Source organism: Tenebrio molitor, chromosome 2 (genome assembly GCF_963966145.1).
Source record: "Tenebrio molitor chromosome 2, icTenMoli1.1, whole genome shotgun sequence".
Classification (NCBI taxonomy): Eukaryota; Metazoa; Arthropoda; class Insecta; order Coleoptera; family Tenebrionidae; genus Tenebrio; species Tenebrio molitor.
In genome coordinates, this window is record NC_091047.1 from 20,559,131 (window position 1) to 20,567,960 (window position 8,830).

The 8,830-nt window shown below is 34.3% G+C and overlaps 1 long non-coding RNA gene across 1 annotated transcript; it reads right to left on the reverse strand.

Annotated features, from left to right (window-relative positions):
* Positions 1 to 3,209: 3,209 nt before the first annotated feature.
* LOC138124129 (uncharacterized) lies at positions 3,210 to 4,399 on the reverse strand. The gene is made up of 3 exons (XR_011157016.1): positions 3,833 to 4,399; positions 3,395 to 3,777; positions 3,210 to 3,342 (listed from the first exon to the last, which is right to left on the reverse strand). It is a non-coding gene; the product is annotated as an uncharacterized lncRNA (long non-coding RNA).
* Between the last annotated feature and the right edge of the window lie 4,431 nt (positions 4,400 to 8,830).

Consider the following 8,830-nt stretch of genomic DNA (forward strand, 5'->3'; position numbering starts at 1 on the left):
TTTTGCACTCTCTCTACCTTCTCTTGTTCCTTCCATCCCCAGATCTCTGTCCCGTACATTAGTACACTCTCAACCATGCTCTCGAACATCATCATTCTCCTTCTCAATTCTCCTCCTCACTTTTTCTCTCCTATTCTCCATACACATCCCACTACCTTGTTCGCCTTTCTCACTATCTCTCTCACTCTTCTCAACATTCACTTCCAGCTTTTTCTTCCTCACATACTTTTCTTTCTCATTCTTTGCAACTCCCCCCCATTATTATGATTATTATTACTATTATAACAACAACTACTACTACTACTACTTAAATAATTTCTCCATAAATGTTTCAAAATTTGAAATTCGAAAAAGTAGACAAAAAAGAAAATTCCTTAACATCAGCGGTATTTTAGTTAACATTGATCTTATTATTTTTCTAGCAGAAAATCGTCCATAACAACTAGGAATGAGTAGACACTCATTGTGAGGGACATTTTTCTTTTCTTAAAAGCAGTGTTTTATCACTAGTTTTCCTCATTTTTACATTTATAGTAAAAAAAAATTTGCTAGTTAACTGTAAGTTGCAACTAAAAATTGTATGGCCAATTTGAATTAAAATTGCATTCTCTAATTGTGAAATTTTGCCTGGGAAGAAGATACACTTCTAAGTAAGTAACCTAAATAATTTAAAAAGTGATTAGAAAAAATCAAGCTTCAGAATTTCATAATCATAATATTTGGTCAAATGGGCAATATATTTGTTCCAGATATACAGGGTGTCCCAAAAATGGCGTACAAACTACTTACTACCTTATCGAGGATGTTTAAATGTACATGAAAAAAATATGGAAAGAATGTTTCCGACAAAAAAAATCAATTATTTTTATTATTTATTAACGGTAATACAATGTAAATAAAGATATATTCGTACATCATTACCTTGAAATGTTACCGTAGTGGATTTAAAATAATTTTTTCGATTTCCAAAGCTTCTAAATTCCCTATTATGCAAGATTAGATATTGGTAGTGAGTGATCTTGTACTTTGTGATAATGTGTACAATGAGAGGTAGCTGCCATAACAATTTCATACATATATTTCAAAATAATTCACCTGTTAAGTGCCACTTTCAAAGACCGCCAAATCAGCAAATAAATCCAATAGAATTTTTTTAACATTTTTCTGACGTTTACGGTAATCTCTTCTACACCGTAGTGCACCGTTAGTACGCCACTTTTGGGACACCCTGTAATATTTAATTGAGAAAATAAAAGTTCTCCCTTTTTTGCCTTCTTGTGGTTCAGTCATTGGTAAAGTAGTGCATGTATGAGTTTTGCATAATATTCACACTTCTTCATTTCAGTTGAGTTTGTGACATTTTTATAAAATATACAGGGTGTAACAGAAAAACGTGCATTTATTTTAACTGGTAATAGTATTCATCAATTACAACAACTTTTTTAAATAAAGTTTCTTGGAATTTACAAAATTGAATTGCCATTTGTCCCTTCTTTATTTTGACGTGCCGTTCACCTTGAATGCAATTTTATAAATCTGAAAACTTTTTTAAACAGGAATCGTAAAAACTGAACACTTTTATTCCCTTCGTATTTGATGAATAAAATGGTTTCATTTTCGTTTTTTTTTTATGTATGGATGTATGTTTGTTGCTGTATATTTTGGTTATGTGACTACTAGTCAATCAAATGGTATACTTCTGTCAAAATATAGGTATATAAAAACGCAAATTCATTATTTTTATAATTAATAAAATACATATAACAATAACGATGTTTTCGTATTCGTTTCCTGAGATACGGGAAAGTGGTATATACAAAATATATAAACTTATATACCTAACTTCACATCTGTCAAAGATAACCTCAAAAAAAACACGAAAAATGTTATTCAATATTCGTGCGCTGTCAGTTTTCGGGTATTCGGCCTGTTTTGCAGCACTTGGCTGACACCTCATGCTTCAAATTTCGGCCTCATACAGGGTGCCCATTTTATCTCTTCCCGCCTTACGGTTTAGCAATAGGCAACACATAATACATTGCACAGATATCTTGGTGGTAATTATTTATTTTTTAACACTTTGGCTACTATGTGTACCATTTTTTGTACACACTCGACCTTTACCTGCAGACTATGTGGTCAGATTTGGTACACATTTCACGACTCAATTCGATCCACTGTGAACCCTGTACGGACACGATTTTCGTAATTTACAAAGGGATCCTCGATAGTCGTAGTTTGTGAGTAAAGATTGGTGAAGCATTTCGAAAAAAAAAAATTACAGACATTTTTCAAAATACCCCCGTACTAGCCAAAGTGTTAAAATAAGAAACATAGTTAGCCAAAGTGAAACATTTAATATGCCACAAGGTGACATAACGCATAACCTAATAGTTTAAACTAGAGTTCCTCTATTTCCAAATTTTTGAAGTATTTGATGACTGATGTCATCCATGACGGTAATATTCAAGGCAACCTTTTGAAAATTTTCAAAAATATATTTTTTTAAACATAGCGACCTCCGAAAAGTAAATTGTGTTGCCTATTTTGTAGTTTTAAGGCGGGAACCGATAAAATGGGCACACTGTACCTAAAAAGTGATCTGACAGCGCTACTCATATGAAAATAACTATGTATTCTTTAACTCTTTAACTCTATTCTCTAACTATGTATAATAATAAGGGCAGAATATAGCCTAAGGAAGTCCGTTTCGGCTCAAGGACGCGAGGGTCGCGGGTTCGATTCCGACCCAGGGCGGAAAAAAAAAGAGGCTATATTCTATCTCGTGATTCGGAAGTCATGTTAAGCCATTGGTCCCGGTCTATTGAGTTGGTTATCACGCCCCTCATAGATTTGTAAACCAGTCCTAGACTGTGTAACAACATTTTATAATAATAATAATAACTCTAAGTAAGAATATCAAATGTAAATCAACATCTGAATGGTGTGAAAATTGTAATAGACCAGAAGCAGAAGTGTTAATTTTTCATCATTAATAATGCTGCCGTCTACAGAGTGATCAACAAGAAACCAAATCAAGAGTGCTACCTCATCTTTTGTTTTATCGAAACGTATTTCTATCATTGATCAGCCGCTTTTATTTACTTGCTGTAAACACTCGTTTTGTTGGTTGCCTACCTCTCAAAAATCTATTATTAATTGCCTTTATAAATTTTTTGTAATTCATGAATAATAGATTTAAAAGCAAGTTATAATTAATTATTATTTATTATTGATTAGGGAAAAAACACACAGTTACACAAAATTCCTTCATAAGGCACAATCTTGAGTTACAAAATTTTAAAAATTATTATTTTTCACAATTCTTTGTTTTGTTATTTTCTGTAAGTGTAAAAGTTATTATTCTCTCATTTTTGGGTAATTGAGAACTTACTCGTATTTTTCTAGCAATGTTTAAAACATTTAAATTACTCCAAGGTCAAAAAATAAGTTTTCACAAAAACTGCTCAAAATGTTCTCCATTGTGGTCCAGACAGAATCAAACTCGCCTCTCATAATTTCAAAAACCCTTATGAATCTGTCAATTTGTTTAGGGTAATGTGTGGGTTTTATTTCTTGCAACACACAAAGGGAAACAAATTAATATCCTTCTTAAAAATTTTCTGATAAGTGCCATAACACAATTTAACTTGCTGTCTTAAACGCCTTATGAAAGTTGAGGGATGTTCCTTGATAATTTGTCGAACATTTTGCACCATTTCTAAAATTTGAACTAAGGACTGACCTGACTTCTTCTTAATGATGGATTATGATGTGCTAAAATTAGGCACTATAATTTTAAGACATTGATAAACTTGTTGATAACCAATACCATCAGGTTCGGACATCTGGCTTGAAATTCTTCGGTGTAAGGGGGTACAAAGTAAGGCCAGTCTTCATTTTCTTGTTTCACCCTCTTTCGAAAATAATCTAATAAAAATGCCTTCTCTTTAATGGTAAAACCCATTTTACAACTTATTCTGGGATAATTATTGCTTACAACTTCAATAAACGTCTGTAAACTTTGCCGAAATCGAAGATTTGTTTTCTAGGTTAAATCACTTAAATTGTCAACAACAACAACCTTGGATTTTGAAATGTGACATTTCAACGAAGCATCTCCGTACCAGTGGCGTCGCGTTTGGCAATAAAGATGATAATTTACTTACTCTTACAAATGTAAAATGTTGCCCTTGTTAATCTTATAAATTGTTTCCCTTATCTTATAATAATAATAAAATGCACAATTATAATTCCAACGTCTAAAATTCATAAGGTGTCATTTTTTATTAAATAGCGTTTGAGACCATAAATTGTCTACGCCCATGTTTTCACCGCTTATGTGCATATGATTTTGCTACGACGTGACCGATAATTTGCAACGCTTGCTCTGATTTGGATTCTTGTTGATCACTCTGTACAACCATATTGAAGTACAGGTGTACATATCTTGATTAAAGTGAGTACAGTGTTCCATCCAGTGTTTGTCGTTGATTTGACTAGATCCGTAGCATGAGCAATATGAGCACACTCGCTTAAAATTATGCTACACGTAATTTTGAACAAAATAATTTTTATTGCGCGAAAAACATCATAGAGAACAAAAATGTAACAAATGTGTAGGACTTTTTATTTCTCTTAGTTTATAAAAATCGAAAAATATTGAGAGTGCATTACTTTTTCCATTTTTATATTTACGTTCAGTAATAAATTAAAAGTCGCTTATAAATTCAGTTAAAAAGTCTATAAATTTTCTAAAGGTTCTGATCTGTATTTACCGGAACGGGCGTTGTTGCGAAACTGTTTACGTCACCTGTCATAGATTCTTTATTACTCCGATTTGTTAAGAAATCTCCGAAAACATGAAATATTTATGAAGCAAGCTTCGATATACGTGAAATAACCAGTCAGAAAATATTAAACCTAGCAGAGCTCGAGATAAAACAGAATTGTTCGGTAGCTGTGTTCGGTGTAACGAAGCATGGGGCGGCAGTGTAAGTTGAATTTGAATGTCGGACGAAATTTCACGTTTATGTGTGTGAAACGTCGAAAAATTCCCATATGTTTCTAAATAATGTTCCGACTGTTCAAAGGGAAACCAAAGGAATGATTGTATACCGAGCTGTATTTTATTTAGTGTGGAAGTTCAATATAGCATGAAGCAAATCGCAGTCGCAGACTGAAATGTTATTTATTGGTGTAGCAGCCAAAAGACTTCGATTTCGACCAAATTCCGACATACACAGGACAGCGTAAATAACAGACAAGCCATCTAAATTTTCTTTGTGTTCCCCCGCGATTTAATTGCTCTCCTGTAAATCTTGTCGTTTTATTATCGAGTGACTCGTAAAGTTCGCCAGGCCGCGTTTCCACCGAAAGCGTTAATCTCCGAGTCAATCGTTTAAATCTAAACAACTAAATCTCCCCCAAAAACAACACCGTAAGTTTTTAAATAAAAATATCAAAACAAATTCCCTCCGCTTGGAGCGGGGAAGCCGACCGAGTGGGCACATAAAAAGAAAATTTCCCAAGTTTTCGACTGTCGAGAACATGAACTCCCGGAAAATAGATAACAATTTTATTACCCCGATTTAAAACGTACGTTTCCGAAGTTGGGAGATAAAGTCTGCGGTCCTTCGATACCCCACTTATGAGAAACGGGCGCACTGCTCCCTTGAGCGCCCAAATTAAAAAGGAAATCTGCAAATCTTTAAAATTCCGGCTTTATGCATAGTTGGGCGTAAAAAAGTTAGGTCAGGTATTCTTTGAGGCATCTTCAATACGGCAGTCGTGGGCCCGAGGAGCCTCTAGGGAAGCATTCCTTCTTGTGTTCGACACAGAGCAAATCAAGCAGGTCACTCGCGCAGAACACAACTTCTCCTAGTCAGAATGGAGTTTACCAGGTCAAAGTTATACTGAGAAATATGCTTTTGCAGCAGATCAGTTAATAACTTTCATTGATCAAAGACTGTCGAGATTAAATTTCTGAGAAATATGGGGCCGCTTCGCAACTTGTTTCCGACGTTGTGAATGAGAATTTAGGATTGATTTTCGGATAGAGTGGTGTGTGCGAGAGTAAATTTAAATGGGACAGTTCATGCAGAATCGTCAGGTGGCAGGTGGACACATATTAAATTATTCGTCGAAGGAGGCACGAAGAAATACCCGTTATTAAGGAAGGGTAGGCGAAGTAGAACATGAGCTCGCTTTGTCAGGACTAATTTTTTCTCGATTAATTTTTAACAACCCGCCGCGCCGTCTAAACAGAATAAATTTGAGATACATTAAATTTTTAAAGTAACATGTTGCACGCTTTTGTTTGAAGTACATTCAGATGTCCGTGTTATCGACAAGGCGGGCTGTAATAGTTCATTTATTACTTTCAATGTCGAAATAATTTTATGCAAAAAGGAAGTAGTGGTGATAAGTGATAATATTTTGAAATGTTATGACTTGTAAGTCTGTGTATGTTTTTTCTTAAAAATAAATAATAATTTAAACTTACAGTACCTAGTCGCCAATGGGTTGTACCACAAACGTTATTCATCAAACTCATTAAAATGATAAAGAATAGGGAGGACAGGTTGCTAGAGCTTTTCATGGGCTATGATATCTGCGCAAACGACGAATATTGGTCTCAAGTAGGCGCTACAAATCGACCGGAAAACATCATCATTCGTTACCTCTCTCTCGTCTGTTTGTATGTGTTTGAATTTGAAAGTAGTCAACTTTTTCAGTTTTCATTTACAGATTTTTCACTGGTTTATTGCTCCACTTTTGCGTAGATATTTTCAAGGTCACAGCCCATGAGAGGATCCAACACCTCGACTAAAGGGTGGACAGACTGATTCGGTATTCGCCTATATGTGATACGCACTTATTGCACACCTTTAGATGGATGGGTGTTGGAAAACCCACAAAAACTCACACCAGGTCAAGCTGCTCTGCGATACGAACTCCCCATCTAAACTAGGCGTTTGACCACAGTGCCCATCAGTCATAATTACACACTCGTTGAATCAAATTTTCTTTTCTCGTATTAAATAATACATTTATTATAGTACGGGTTTAGTATTAAGTATTGTTATTAATAACACTGGTTTACACGGTTTATATACCTTAGCTGAAAATTGTAATTTCTTGTAGATTTTGGGGCACTGAGTTCAGAAAAAATATTCAAGAAATTCTATCACGTCAGGTTAAAGAACTATTTAATCATTAGCAATAATAATACAAGAGTAATTCCTAAATCTGCTATTGAAAGATTTAATTTACCACGCGAAAACGGTGGTAGGGGTTTTTCAAATCTAGAAATACTGCTAAAAAATCAAATTGCTTCACTAAAAAATTATTTCCTCAATAGAGCTCGTGATAACACCTTTTTCAATGCTTTGGTTTCAGCCGATAAAGGCTACACACCTTTAAATTTAAGTGATAATATAATTTCAGACATTGTTAAGCCAAATATACCTGACACAATAGCAAATATAAAACAGAAGTCTTTACATGGGAGATACTTTAAAGAACTAGAACAACCAGAAGTTAATATTCAGGCATCTCATGCTTGGCTTAAGAAATCAAATATTCACCCAGAGACGGAGGGTTTTATATTTGCAATACAAGATCGTGTTATAAATACAAGAAATTATAAAAAACACATATGCGGTTTACAATCGATAATTGATAAATGTAGGATTTGCGGAACTGAAGGGGAAACAATTGAACACATTATTTCTTCTTGCACCGTTTTGGCTCAAAGCGAATATAAAAAACGACACGATATATTCGCTAAAATTATACACATGAATTTAGCTGTTAAATTCAATTTATTAAAGAATACACAACCACATTATAGTTATACACCAGAAAGTTGTTTGGAAAATGACACTATTACTTGATAGTAATATCCGTAATAGTGTATGTACTCCGGCAAAATTGCCGTGCCGCCGGGTGGAGGTGGGATAGTGAATTCCTAAATCAAAAATGACCTATTTTAGTTTACAGCAGTTTCCCTTATAACAGACCAACAGTAATCTCCTAACATACATTCATCCCAAAAGCCTTTGTGCCGATCTCCAAAAAAATTCACATCTTGATGAAACCGCTCGCCCTGCTCGTCACTCGTGCTACCTAAGTTTTCAGGAAAGAAGTCCAAATGCGAGTGAAGGAAATGTATTTTAAGAGACATATGTACACCCATCTAGTGATAATTTTGCAATAATTGCGGGACAATTTCCCGATATTAGTTATCTTTTTTATTTCCTAAAAATCCTTTGACAAATTTTTTAAAAGATATCCAAGCATTTTTTTCTTTCAAAGACAAACAGGATGGGGTAGGATTTCTGAATGTAGAATCGACTTTGTGACAGACAGAACATCAGGACAAAGAATTTTATGTTTGTTTTTGGAATTTATACCTAAAGTCCGTGTCATGCATAAATATAACAGTCGTTTTCCTGATTCACGGGCTATCGCCAAAATACTGGAACTTCAAATCGAAGAATTTTTTTTTCTCCAGATACCCATCGTGTTAGAGTTATCCTGCAGCTTTCACAAAAAACGTGTGATTTTAGTGCTTCTGATACAGGTCTTCCTTTTTTTGCAAATATAAATTTTCCACAAACGCAACAAAAACGACCAGAAGGTAATTTACACGATCTACTCTTATACATTTTGTACAATTTAGGACACTTTCTGATACCAGATGTCTTAAAACAATGAACTTTAAATCGCAGGCATTCGTGCAGAGAAGCTGAAATATTATATTTTTTAGCAAAAAACTGTGAGGTGATAAACAAATTTTGACTATCATTTGTCTTTTATAGAAGGC